At 31.2% G+C, this 14714-nt stretch overlaps 1 long non-coding RNA gene across 4 annotated transcripts in view; it reads right to left on the bottom strand.

The window, feature by feature from the left end:
* The window catches only part of LOC129958618 (uncharacterized), a 246249-nt gene that overhangs the window by 200378 nt on the left and 31157 nt on the right, over positions 1-14714 (bottom strand). The gene's annotated exons all lie outside the window — the stretch shown is intronic.

Raw genomic sequence — 14714 nt, 5'->3', positions numbered from 1 at the left:
GATTTCGGAAATTATTTTTAACAAAATAATGTGTTTCATACAGACACTGTTATCATATGATCATTATTAGTTTTCCTCAAGAGGGTCCCCCCCCCCGAAGACATGTAGCATTGTGAATAAAACAAAAAGGATTAAAATTCGCATTACATGCCTTAAATGCGAAATATGCTTTCCAATATCTATAAAATGTCAAAACAATGTAATGCAATTAGCAACCTTTATCTTGATTTCTTAAATTTATATCTAAAATAAAAGCTGTTTGAAGGGTTTTCTTGTAAGGCTGAAAATAACTGCAAATCCCATTATTCTCATTAAAATTGCCCTAGCATGCATATAGAATGAAATTATCATCTATACTTATAATAAAGCTCAAAGTGTGTGTGTGTGTGTGTTGGCGCTCTACAGGCCAGGCCATTTGACATACAGCTACCAAATTTGGTACATGTATACTTTAGAGGTCGGGAATGTGCACCTGGGGTCCCTTTTTTTGAAATTTTAATTAGAATTTTAATTATTAATTAAAAACTAACTTTCCCGCCAAAAAAAATCTTCCATTTTCCCCACCGCCAACTTTTCCGCCAAAATAATCTTCCATTTTCCCCACCGCCAAATGAGTAAGGCTTGTTTTTTTTTCTCCCAACAGTAATGAGGCAAGGGTTAACATTTTTCGGCGGATTATTTCAAACGATTCTGTTTATTTTCTTAATGTTTTATGCATTTAAAATTAAACATCGTTAATTAATCCATGTTTCAGATTCATTCTGAAGTACTTTTGAATTAAAATAACACAGAATAAAGGAAATTAAAAATGTATAATCTGCATAGCGTTACCCCAACTGGCGTAGAAAAAATCAAGCATTTGCGTTACCTAACTGGCGAAGAAAATTCACGCATGCGCATTGTTCTTATTGTTGTCATGACAAGCACTATCAACGGATGATTTAAATTATTTTTAGGTTAGTTGCATGCTTTTGTAAGTAAATTGTATTTATGTTAGTTATATATTTTTTGTATATGCTTATAGTTTTAAGTACATCGTTTTTTAACCTGTTTTCAATGATTTAAATTATTTTTAGGTTAGTTGCATGCTTTTGTAATTAAATTGTATTTATGTTAGTTTAAGTTCATCGTTTTTTAAGTAATTTTTTTTTATCTGTTTTCGACCGATTATTTTAAAAGATTCGTTTTATTTTCTTAGTGTTTGATGCATTTAAAATTAAACATTGTTAATGAATCGATCTGTTCATGATGAATCTGACAAAATTTTGTTGACAAATTCTTGAGATATTATATAAATTAAGAAAGATATTCTTTAGTGCCCATAAAGTTTAAACGCTCAGTGACTCTATTATCAGTAATCATATTATTAAAAAAAATGCTTTGTTTCAGTAAAAAATATTATTATATTAATTGCAGATTAATCATTTACACTTTAATTTAAAGCATAAATTCTACGAGGGGTAACAGAAAATTAGAGAGATACATATCACGTTATGACTGAAGGCCTTTATAATATTATGAGTGAATTATATGACTATCAAAATTTGAAGTTTTAAAATATTTTGCTGAAGAATCTATTAAAGTTGGAATTGCATAAAATATTTAATTATTAAAATTTTAACGAACATTATGATTGGCGAACCGGCTGGTCGCCAAAGGCGGCTAGTGGGAAATAAAATAATCCAAATTTCTTAATTTCTTAAATTTTAAAATAATATCAGAGATGAAGATATTTTATTATACTTCTTACAAATCAACATTGCAATTGCAGAAACTCTTTGAAACACACACACAAATATATATATATATATAATTCACAGTAAATATTGTGAAAATTAGCACTGGAAATTGAAAGACAGCATTTTTTTCTGTTTCTTTCAAGTTTGTTAATTTTAAATATGCAGAAATCGAATTTTGTATTTGCTGTTTGGACTCACCTACTGATGAACTAGAATACAGAATTCCTATATAATTGCATGTTTCCGATTACAATACAGTATTTCAATATTTTCAAGACTTATTTATCAATAAATGAATTTAATTTTGAGTGCAAATGAAAAGTACCATCCAGCAATTTGAGAAAAAAACCGCGCAAGATACCATAACAGCTATAATGATAAATTACAAAATGTGTTGAAAGCTAAATAAAAACAAGAGTAAAATAATTTTTTAGTGCAATGAAAAGTTTTTAAAAATTATTAAAAATATGGAGGTCAAAGTAAAAATCGTAAAAGCTTGAGGCGCTGAAGACAATAAGATAAGGAAATTGAGTCACAATGAATGCCACAAGGAAATAAAACTTCTAGAAGAGTCATTGAATACTTAAGAAGTATATTGTGACGGTGATGAAATTCTCAACTTGCTATAATATTTCAATAAATGTATCGTAGCTTTAACGATTTTTTTCTTTTACATTACCATTTTTTAATTTTAAAAAATTATTTTCTACCTTTTGGCACATTAAGAATAATGTGTTTAATTTTTAATTTTTATTTTTTGGCATATCTTTTGACTGCCCGAATTACGAAAACTTCATCAAAATTTCTTTTTCTCTTCTTTGTTCACACATTTCTTAATAAATCATTTGGCCTTTCATTTCTTTTCTGACTTTTATGAAGTTTTAAAAACAGACAAATTCCATCTTGATATGATTCATTAAAAAAAGTTAGAAAACATAAAGTTTTAAACAGATGACAAAAAATAATTCTTTTTATTAGAAATATGCCTCTCATGTTGAAAATTTCGCTAGATAACAAACAATAGATCTTATCTATTCATACATGAGATTCTTAATCCCAGATCTAATTTTCTACACTCATATTACAGCGATATATTAACTAGAAAGTTACCATCATTTAACATAAACAATTATTCTAAGCAATAAAAACAAACTTGTGCGGCATTCATTTTTCTATGCTTTAATAAGGACCATCATACGTTATACATTATTAACACAGAAACATTTATTCTGGAATTCTTTGCTTTCTTCAACACATTCATCTAATTGTACACTCATAATGAATGTTCAGAAAGCAGCTTTATGTCTCCATACTCTCCTAAGGGAGATCTTTTACCTTTTATTTATGGCTAATAAAACGACAGAAAAAATAGCAATATACTGAGCATAAAAATGGAATTGCTCCGTTTTTTATAAGAGAAAAAGCAAGGGTTAAGTTAATCGTTTTTCTGTTGGGAATCATTCTAAAAAGGCTGAAATAACTAAACTTGTTTTACATATTTGTCCAAAAGTATAATTCGAATCTAACTTTATAAATTTGATTGAATAGTACATTTTTTTTTTTTTTTTTCAGTTTCGTTGTATATATTTTTTGTTAAACATCATGATGATCTGACTAGACTCGTTCACAGCTGATCAGCAAAAAAAAAAAAAAAAATTTCCAAAAGAAGAGAATAATTAGCTTCGGTATGTTCAAAACCAAATTTCGAAATATGGTTTAGATAAACATGTTTAAAGACATGCAAATTTACATTTGTTATAAAAAAAAAATCTCATTTTTTTAATAAGAATTTTTTGTTGATTACAATTTTTTTTAAGCAGCTGTTTGCCTAAAGTGGCAGTCCTCAAGATTTCAATTGTTAGCCCATTAAACTAAAATTAAATGCTTCTCAAGCGTAACATCATTTTTTGCCGCTACTCAGGATGGTGGCCATTTGGTAAGAATGGAAATGAGAGAGAGAGAGCTTGGAATCTTAATCTTAACAATGAGCGCGACTAACGGAGGGTTAATAGCACGCATTTTGAAAGTACATAAAATATGGGATCCATCCAAACACAAAACTGTGTTAGAATACTCTGTGTTGTGTAAAATAAGAACCAGAATTATTTGTATAACAAAAAACAGGCAACAGGACCTTCTGCATACATCATTTAGAAAACATAATATATCAAAAGAAAGCTTCAAAATGGTCGAAATATGAGTAATGTGGTAGAAGAGTTCGGAACTTTGACATTGCATCATCTGAAAAGATTTGAGTCTTCCATACAGTTGCAATAGCCATTTGAGAGTTTAGAAGAGGGCGTCTACGAACAATGTAGAGCACTGCTGTGTGTCTTCAGATACAAGAGATCGGATGCAAACAACTAGTAAAATTACATAGGAAAGCAAAGCTTTAGTTTTACACTTTTCTGTTTACTTGGCGACTCAATAAGGGTCGAATTGTTCGTCTCCATTCAATACTATTCATTGAATTCTTGCTAAATGAGCGTCTTTTTGAGGTAACATTTATTTCTACTTTATCATAAACAAATTATAGAAATAGAAAGTATCATAAATGTCAAAATATTCAACTTCGTGTTCTTGAACGAATCTTTACTTTTTAGACGAGAAAAAATTATTTCTGGGACTGTGTCTATTGAACTGGGAAAACGACAACTCAAAAATACAACAAATTAGATGGATGAAATTTATTAGATAGCTATAGCTTTATTAGATAACAATAGATTTGTCTAATTTTTGAACTAAATCCGTTCAATGGGGAAGCTCTCTGTTTACTCGTGTGTGCGAACATGATCTCAATACGTCAAAATCCATACCATCCCAGATCAAGTGGCTCATATTGACAGTAATATAACGGCAGGGACCGAAGAATTTGAGTGATTCGCTGGAAGCCCCCGTCATTTCGGAATAACAGCAAGAATACAGGACACGTCAACTATGTTTAATCTATTCATTTTTTCTACGATTTCTATTGCTAGTTATCTATTGCAGGTAGATGCAGCTATTGCAGAATTTGTCGTTATAAAAGTTTACATTATATGAATGACATTTTTACATAGGTGAATACGAAAAGCGTAAGGGAGAAAAACCCGCTGGTTATGGAGGGTATTCGTACTATACTGCTCAAGTTCTACTATATAATTTTTAAAAATAAAGATTCGTGGTAGATGGATTGCTCATCAGAATTAAATTCCATTGAAAATGCAGGACTTCTAAAAAAATTCTATTCGTCTGCATCGACTAGCAAATGAAGAACAAAATCTCATGAACATCCTGGTCCACAACATAGTAAACTGATTTCGATCGTGTTTGCTTATCAGCGAGAATTAATAAGAGTCATTTCTAAGTTCAAGTGACAAAATGCTCTAAGTTAATATTCGAAAATATTGAATTTATTTGCATTCCGGACTCTTGTTCGTCTATTTTCAAGAGGTGGAAAAATTTCGTAAGGCTTTTCTTTTAGTTTATGAGAAAATAACGATGGCAGATCACAACAAAGAAAAAAAATCTATTTAATTTAAGGAAAATTTTAATTACATTTTGCTGGTTTGAATTAACAATCTTTTTTTTTAATTGTTGTAACTGAGTTTGAAAAAAAAAACAAAAATAAATTTTATATAATTAGAAAGAACGTGAACATTTGTCATTGCTTCATGACAAACATACTAGTGTTGCTCAACACCATAAGGGATATGAAAATAAAAGAGGAATAAGAGGTCAGTCACTAACAATCCAACCGAATAGATGCTAATTTATGATTTTCAAAAATTATTTCCATCGCCATATCTGCCCACTAACACTGTTTGTTATAAAGGGTTATTATCCACTTACAATCTCAAACACCGTGACAATCCCCATGTTCAGGCAACACTGTTTTATTTGGCACGAGAAAATTGGAGATCGTGGATCTAATCAAGTAATTACTTGTGTAATTCGAGAAATCATTATGTTGTTCGACTATATCGTTATATTTTAATACATGTAATGTATGAAACAGGGGCATTCATATGGGAATACTATTCTTATAGCAATGCTGAGGAAACTATTGATCTGTGTGATTGATAAAAAAATTTCTTATCTGGTCACACCAGATTGGAATGTGATAGTAACTGTGCCAGAATTGAAAGGGAAAAAAAAAAGAAAGAAATAAAGTATGCACCCATCCCGCCTCTAAGAAACTGATACTCTTTCTTCAGATTATTGCCAAGTAAACAATGTCCACTAAATGAAGGAATAAGCTTTCATATGAATCTGGTGGGCAAATTAGAGTTCATCGTATTATGCAAAATTTTGGACAAAAAGACAATTTTTATTTTTATTTTTAAAGAACTACTAATTCAAATAGAGTTAAGGTAGAAAGGATGAATATAAAATAGTTGAATTATGATGTTGGGAGGTATTAAAATATTAATATATTCACAACGAAACAGCAGAATTCCTGATGTAGCTTTCTGAAAAACAGGTAAAAGAAAGGGCTTTGTCATGGGTCTTTATCCTTATATCATTTTCATATGCTGGATAGTGCTCCTCAATCGTCTGAAAAAAAGTCAATTGTCATTTATTCCCCTGATTGATAAAGACTGCCATAATATTTTATAGGCACCGACGTACCAGTTATGATGTTGCAGAGTTTGATGAACTTAAAAACATTATAACGATTAAAAACAAAACTATACAAACAGTGAATTTTTTATTTTTTTCCTATTGTTAAGCTTTATAAATAAATTATTAAGTGTTTTAAACCTCTAAAATCCTTTAAAATAATTAATATTTTACAACATGAAGACAGGGCAAAAAAGAAAAAAAAGAAAGTTCGGGGGGGATGGAAAACTATTGTTATTATATGCGTTTCAGCAATATTTTTCTATTATCAGTAACTGTAAATAATTGCCCAATTTCCCTTTATCATCGCGTTTGCTTGTGAAAAACTAGCTTATGTTTGTTTATTCGCTTTTCGTGACGTCTTGAATCTTAAAATTGCTGTTAAACGAAGCATTTTATCATCTGAACACAGAGTTTTTCCTGTGTGCTAATCATTCACAAACGTAATTTGAATGCTTCCCATGATTTATTAAAACGAAGCATTTTATCATCTGAACACAGAGTTTTTCCTATGTGCTAACCGTTCACAAACTAATTTGAATGCTTCCCACGATTTATTATTTCTTTTAATAAAATTTAACTCTTCTCTATGGTTTTATTTGTTGGTTATCTTGGCTAAATCCCTTCCAAAGGGTCAAAAAGGAAAATGGTATTCAAATGATAAATAAATGGGTTCCTTATTTTGAGGTGGAATCGTAAGACGAATACTGATTAATAGTCTCTTATAGGTCTTACATAAGTGGTAACTTTCTGTACAGACTCTATTTTATGGGTGGCATAGAGAATCTTCAGCTGGTCATTCACGATCTCTCCGTGCCATGGAAGCGGAGTGGTAGCACACCAAAAACTGATCGTCAGTGCGATATCTTGTCAGAATTCGAGTGGTGTGGAGTGAAAGTTCCATTTCTATCGCAATATATAGTTTGACCAGTCAGTGAATAAGAAGGGAGATGTCTAGGATGCGTGGAAAGGAGGGTTTTGATTTGCAATTGCTCTACCATGCCTTGCCAACGAAGAGCTGGTTATTCACACAGTTTCCTTCTTCTACTCATCCATTTAAGTTGGTCATTCACTAGCACTCCACGGCAGCTTCCCACCAATCCCCTTGATAAATTACTAGCTAGTGCACACCCAAAGGTTTTGATCCCCAACTACATTCATTGAGTGCTCATTCTAAATGCCGTGATGTACATAAAACTGATAAGGGAAAATTGTATACTCAAAATTTTCACTCCACACTACGCTTACTTTTGCTTTGACGAAAGATTTGAGCGCTTTATCAATTCATTGTAGACAGGAATTCTCGGGATTGTCTGGCCTTAGAATTTCCATCTATTTTTTTAGCTGCAGTAGGAGTTTTCTTTTACGAGTGGCCTAAATAAAAACTCTGTACTATGGACATGCCTGGAGAGTCTTCTAATATAAATTCTGAGTACCGTTGCCATGCAGTTTTAGTAATCTCAGACTGTTTCATCTTTAATTTTGGCACACTAGAACACAACTTAATTGCGCAATTAAATTGTGTTCTAGTGTGCCTCTCAGCCAAAGTCTAATGTAATTATTTCATAGCAAACAGGATTTTTTTTCCCTAGCCAGTTTCCAAAGGGTCTCATAAAGAAATGAAAAAAATTAATGAGAGCAGTGTATAAACAAAAACTAAAAATAGTTATATTCATAAAATTCCAAGTGGACAAAAGTCACAAAAAAAAGTGAATCATCTTCTTATTAATCTTCAGTATTGTATCCAATACATAGCGATGCCAATTATCTTCGCATTTGTAAAATGCAAAATCTCAGCACGCTAAATAGAACCCTTCCATTTCGTTATCCGCCCATCCATTAATGCTTCTTTCAGAAGCTTTGCAATAAATTGCTTCTTGAAAAAAAAATTATCAATAATATAAAGAAGTTTCAATTTATAGTTACTTTGTTTAACTTATTTTATCGAATCAGAAAGCTCTTTGCATTTTTATTTCAATATCAGATGCCCCCCACCTTCAAAGGCGGGTCTGTCATGAACACCGTGGTTCTCACTGTCATTAATTAGATGATATCTTTTACAAGCAGACGTGGGTTTCTTTTTAGACATGTGTGGTCTAACCATATCTTTTCGAAGAGGGAACATGATAATTATGAATTTATAGCTATGGAATATGTAGTATTTACTTTGTTTAAAAATGTTAGTCTAGCGAACAACAGTAGTATTCGAGAGAAATAGGGAAACTGTTTCTAGATTCCACGAGGAATCTAGCAATTTATCTTTGCGGAAAAGTATCTTACAAAAAGTATTTCTCGGTTGAAAATAGTTATTGCTTGATGTATATAAGATTAATTCTTAGTTTATGAGGAATGAATTCGAATGAGTGATCCTCTTTTTTAGCAGTCTTTTCTACTCCTTTTGTTTTATAGATTTTAATATGTACCATAGGAAGATGGAAAAAATATTTTTGGTGGTATAGCCCGTTCAGTTCGACTTGTTTATTCATATAATGCAATAGGAATGATGTCGTAAACCTTTTAAGTAAGAATGGATGTTGTTAAAATTTCACCATCACAGACACTTCAGTATACAATTTTAATTTCATCATATCTGAAGTTGATAATCACGGCATGGTATTATTTAAGAAAAATTGATAGTTCATGGATACAGTATTAAATACAGGGCATATTAGAATATTAAAAAGGTATTAATAATCATACTTAAAACGCTTAGTTAAAAAATTTCTCTCTTTAAAAAAAATTTAAATTCTGGAGTTTTAGAAAAAAAATAAAAAAAAGAACTACTTATCGAAATGGACACACTAATTATTTTCAAAAATTGAGATGAAAACCCTATGATGGAAATGCACTATGACATTTTAGTGTAATAAATATTCGACCATATAAAGGCATATGTCAATTTCAGAAATCAACAAAAGATTGGAGAAGTTACTTAAAAGCACTTACAATATTAGTCTAAACAAAAAGAAAGAATAAGAGGCTTCGACGAAGATTGTCAGGGTGGGGAATTTAATGGCGCAAAAGATAGATTTGGCGATATTATGTCAAGTGTATCCATGAAGAAGAAACAAGTGCAATCTCCAGAGGATATACGGGGGGGGGGGGGGTATATAGTCTTAAGAGAGAGATAATCATAGTCCTAATAGATGAATAATTCAAAATGCAGCTAGCAACACACTACAGTGAATGTGGAAACAGCATATTATAAATATAAAAAATATATATACAAATTAAAATCTAAAATCAAGTTATAAAATCAAGATCATCAATATGAAATAACAATTGCCAAAGAAAATTCAAAACTGAAAAAAAATGGAATGCTAGATAAATACGCTCAATTACAAGATTTAAAATTTCTAAATATGACATTAATATGGCCAAATATGCATGACAAAATTCTTCACAGCATCGGGAAATATTTATTCTAAAAATATTTGGTTAGGAATTGTACCAGAAGATAATTTATTTCCTTCAGTGGTGAATTCGACGATAGTTAGTGTTATGTATAAACTAAGTCAAAGAATATCGCAACAAATTAAGGCCTCATTCTTCTTAGATGGTTGGAAATGAGGCTGATCGAGGCTTTCGGATGTATCAAATGAGGAGGAAATGATCTTGTGGATTAAGGCCTCTTTCACCAGTCCCAAAATGAAAGGTGTTTGAAAACTGATTCCAGTTCTGATGGTATATCTCCTTTCTTTTAAGATCACTTTTGGAATATTTAATAGCAATTTTTGAGATTAAGAATATAGTGAACTTCTATTAGCTTCAATAAGTTTTGGAATATTGGTTATGGAAACATCTGATTCGGAATCGTGATTTTTCTACCGCTTCTGTTTGAATATCAGTCATTTTAAAGGTCTTTTTAACTGCTGATGCGAAACTAAAGCAGTAGGTGCACGGGCTTTAACAGAACTCATCACTTTAGTAAAAGGAATTTAGTTCTTCGCCTTTACTCGAATAACTTCCTTTTCAAACTGCCAGGAAGGATATGAGCGGGAAAAGGAAATATGAGGTCCTTTGCAGTTTATGCACTGAAAGTAAATTTGTAGTGTGATATAGCTGTCGTAAATTGTTTCGGCACAAGGAGAATCCAATGACAGAAGGTTTCAGATTAAACTCAACTCAAAACAGTAACACCGATTTGAAAGTTTTGTTTATTTTTAATGCCCTATGAAAAATTTAAAATCTGTCAAATTTTCAGCCAGTTTCCAGGTGGAGGAAGTTTCTAGTCACTTCTTTTGTTCATTGCTTCCTTAGTTGACTTATTATTTAATAGGTTAGTCAACTAATTCCTTGATACAAAGAGGACAACAGTGTACCACATATCTAAAAAGTCGCCATTCATGGCCAGTTTATTGAAGTCTTGAGCTGCCCAAGAGAAATATGAAACAATCAAAGCAGGAACAAATCTTCGTGAGAGACTATCACTTACCATCGAAGGAAGAAGACATAGAGCATAAAGTAAAAGTTGAGAGAGAGCATAATCTTGAAAGGACATGAGATTAATGAGGTTTATGAAAGTTGTGATGCCCACCTTACCAAAAGAAATTGAGCCTCTATGGGGCTTCTATTGAAAACATAATAATATGAAATTCTGACTAGAATATTCTTCCTAGAAGTAATCAAAATATTTCCATAAGACAACCTTACCACAAAAATTTCCTCTTCACAAGTTACATGTGTTTTCTTACATAGATTTAAATACATATCTCAAGAACCTTCAGAGAAACTCATGTTGTTTTTTATGGCACTTGCCATGGGCAAGCCCGCTGTTTCTTGTTTTAGTAGCGTCAACTAGCGCCAAGAGTGCGACTTTGCCATTCACGCATCACTCATTCGCTTGCACAACCCCTTTTTACAGTAGAGCACATTCACACATCTCACAAATAGAACAGAGGAAGAACAACCATGCCCGAACCGGGACTCGAACCCACGACGGCCAGATCATGGGGAAGGCAAGCTAAGAGAAACCCGTTACTGTATAGCATGAATAACACTTACAGTTTCTTGGCAATTCATTTTGCCTCACCCTTGAAATTCATTCTACCCATTCTACCTCACCCTTTGATTGGATGGAATATTCGAGAACCTTAGGGGTCGACTAAACAAAACAAATCTCTTACATATTCTGCAATTGATCCTGTACGTTATTCGAAGTTTTAATGTGTGATGCAGAAAACCTAATTTGCAATTGAATAAACCTGGTCAGCATAGGCATCTAAATGAAATCATTGATAGACATTATGATAAAACCTCTTTATTGTTTTGTGGATTCGTTGTTGAACAACATAAAAATGCATTATCAAAACAGAAAGCATCATTTCATAAAATGAGGGAATAACTAAGATAAATGCTTAGGTATTTAAAAATCTAAAAAATTATTGTTGCATTGTACCACAAATTGATGGAAACCGAGTAAAATGTCCTAATATATCAATACAAATAAAGTACTTTGCCAAGGAAACTACTGAAGTAAGTTTGATGTTATTACGGGTATCGGAACGCAATTTTATCCCGAAGATCTGAAAATTAATCATCAGTCAACACAGCGGTGTGTAATTACTGTAAATCATGATGAAATTTGAAATATAAAAGAATGATGGATAAAGGAAACAATAGTAACCATTCCTCCACCAAAAAGTATTCCTGCTGTTTTTGTGCTACAAGAGAATGGAAATAGATGTCAGCAGTGCTCAGAACATGTCAATTTATATCTTTGAGAAATCTATAGCATTTTAGTATATCTAAACACTCCCCTATTGAATTTTAGTTTATTTTTGAATTAGAAGAAAAGCAAGCAACACATCTGTTTTGAAGCTTGGGTTTAATTCTCTGTATATTCTTCTTGTAATGTTAAGTATGCAAATTTTTCTTTAGAACTATTTAAAGAGGTCAAATACATTTTTCTAGTGAATTATAAACAACGTATATACACTTTACTAGTGCTGCCATCTAGCGCACTATATTCATAATATTACAAGATTACGAATCAAAATATTTAACATTTGAGCTGTCTGACTCAGTATAAAACTTTTTGAACAAAAATCAAACCAACTTCCAGAAAATAAAGGCCCTATGCATAAAAAATATAATTAAATCTAAATGACAAAGGGTTAAAGTAGGCCTTAAATTTCTATTGACTTAACTTTTCTAATGGTATAATAAATAATTAATAAATGATTCAATAAGTTTACTACTGAATTAATTTTTTTTTTGTTGACCATTCCAAAACATTAATGCTTGTAAATCAACGAATTATCACAAAAAATGCAATTTCTACTTTGAACCGTTTACCAGCCTGGGCGTAAATACAGAAGAGGAAAATTTATTACCTCAGGAAGGTAGTAAATTGTACCATCTTGACCGTAGACAATTGAGAGCTCAATACTTTTGAAAAATTTTATGGTACCTGCTTATTGCAATAATTGACAAAAACCAATCTTTTATTTATAAATCCTTTTTTTTTTTACGTAATATTTTGGACAAAAAGAAATTTAACTTCAATAAAATGTCACCGACTAAAGTTCATTAAAAAGATTGATTTTTATAACATGCATCTAAGACAGGGTTGATGTGAGAAGTTTTTAAGTTGAATTTTCGTTCCGTTTGCGTAAAAATCTGATTATACTCATATTTTTTTATTATTATTATTATTTTCTTGCATGTAAATGAGTAATTTAATGAATAAATGATTAATATAATTAAAAGAAATGAATAACAGTATTAAAATAATGTTTCCAATTGTAATTACCGATAGGGAATTAATCTCTTCACCAACGAATTTATTTAACCTCCTAACCCATTCACAATATGACACATCCTAATCGGGACATTTATTTTGTTTCCAATATCTATTATAACAAAAAGGACACTTGAGACACTGGGGCTTTACCAAGTGATTTTTACATTTTATATGATGAAATACTTTTATTTAATATCAGATTTAAATACTAAAAATTCAATAAGTCGATATGTGTATCAGAGATGTTATTATAGCTCAAGAGATTAATAAAATAAACATTTAATCAAATACTGATAAATCCTCAGTTTACCAAATCAAGAAAAATACAAAAGAACAAAGTTAAAGAGTCTTACCATAAAAATAACAAAATTGCTAAATACAACGCATCATTACGAAAAGGCATATTATTAAAGCTGTTAAGTAATAACTTTTAAAGCTATCTTTTAAATGAAAAGCTTTTGTGGTCTTCAGAAAGCAAGCAAGTTACAAACATTTATTCCAGGAATGAGGCAAGCCGCTGTGACCTGTTGGTAAGGTTTCAGAGACCAGAGGGTTCCAGGTTTGAAATCTGATTCCACCGAAGCACCGCTGTGGAAGTGGTCATGGTGTACGTTAAATCTACCTAGGCCAAACGTTTTCTCGTTGATATGGCGTGGAAGCCTGGAGAAGGAGTACCAGCTCAGGAGTCGCCCTCGCCATCTAATCGCGATTCAAAATTATGTCCGTCCCAAAATAGACCTAGTGTTGCTTTAAAGCGGGGCGTTAATATAACTAAATTAAACTAAAACCTAGCAAGAAGGTATAAAACGGAAATCATCCGTGTCCCTATAAACATTTTACATACGCCTCAAGGTCATAGAATGCCTTTTGTCTGCCCGCTTATAAATGCAATGAACACGATTTTGCTGAAGCTTAAGAGTTGCAGACAATCCCTAGATTTTCAATCTCAAATTGTAAAATTATATTATGAATCCAAAAGTAAATAATTTGTCTAATATTTTTTGTCACAATTATTTTTCTTTGTTAACAGCTGATTACGGTAAACAGTGAATCTTCAGGGGGGAAAATATTTTTAAAAAAATCCTATTAGAGAAGCATTTGTTTGAAGTTATTCCACTGTACAATAACTCTTTTAGATTTTTTAAAGATTCATTCTTCCTTACTTGAAAACCTAGGTTGAGAAATGGTCATGTGTATCAAACAAAAACCATGACACATGATAATAAAGGAAAAAAGAGCATTTTCAGCTAAATTGAATCAGAATATGATAGGATATTCTTTTAATACACATTTTATTTCCCTACTAAATAACTATTGAAATTTGTTAGAAAAAATTAGTGAATATTCTTCTGAAACTTCCGTTCAAAAGTCAAAAATTTATTTAATATCACGAAATGGATTTATAATACCATCTGTTTTTTAACATATTTTACATCTTTAAAGATGATCAAAATAAAAAATCTGTCCAAAGATACTTTTCAATCCTATATTGATTGCCCGATATTTAAGTTATATTTTGTATCAAACTTAATGAGATTATACAAATTGTATGTGCCTAGAGCACTTACTACGCAGTGAAGATGATTTACATTATAATACTTCTAAGCACGCAACATTATTGATAATAA

The sequence above is a fragment of the Argiope bruennichi genome, chromosome X1 (assembly GCF_947563725.1).
Source record: "Argiope bruennichi chromosome X1, qqArgBrue1.1, whole genome shotgun sequence".
NCBI lineage: Eukaryota > Metazoa > Arthropoda > Arachnida > Araneae > Araneidae > Argiope > Argiope bruennichi.
The sequence above is the reverse complement of the archived record's forward strand: the minus strand, read 5'-3'. Positions and strand labels throughout refer to the sequence as shown.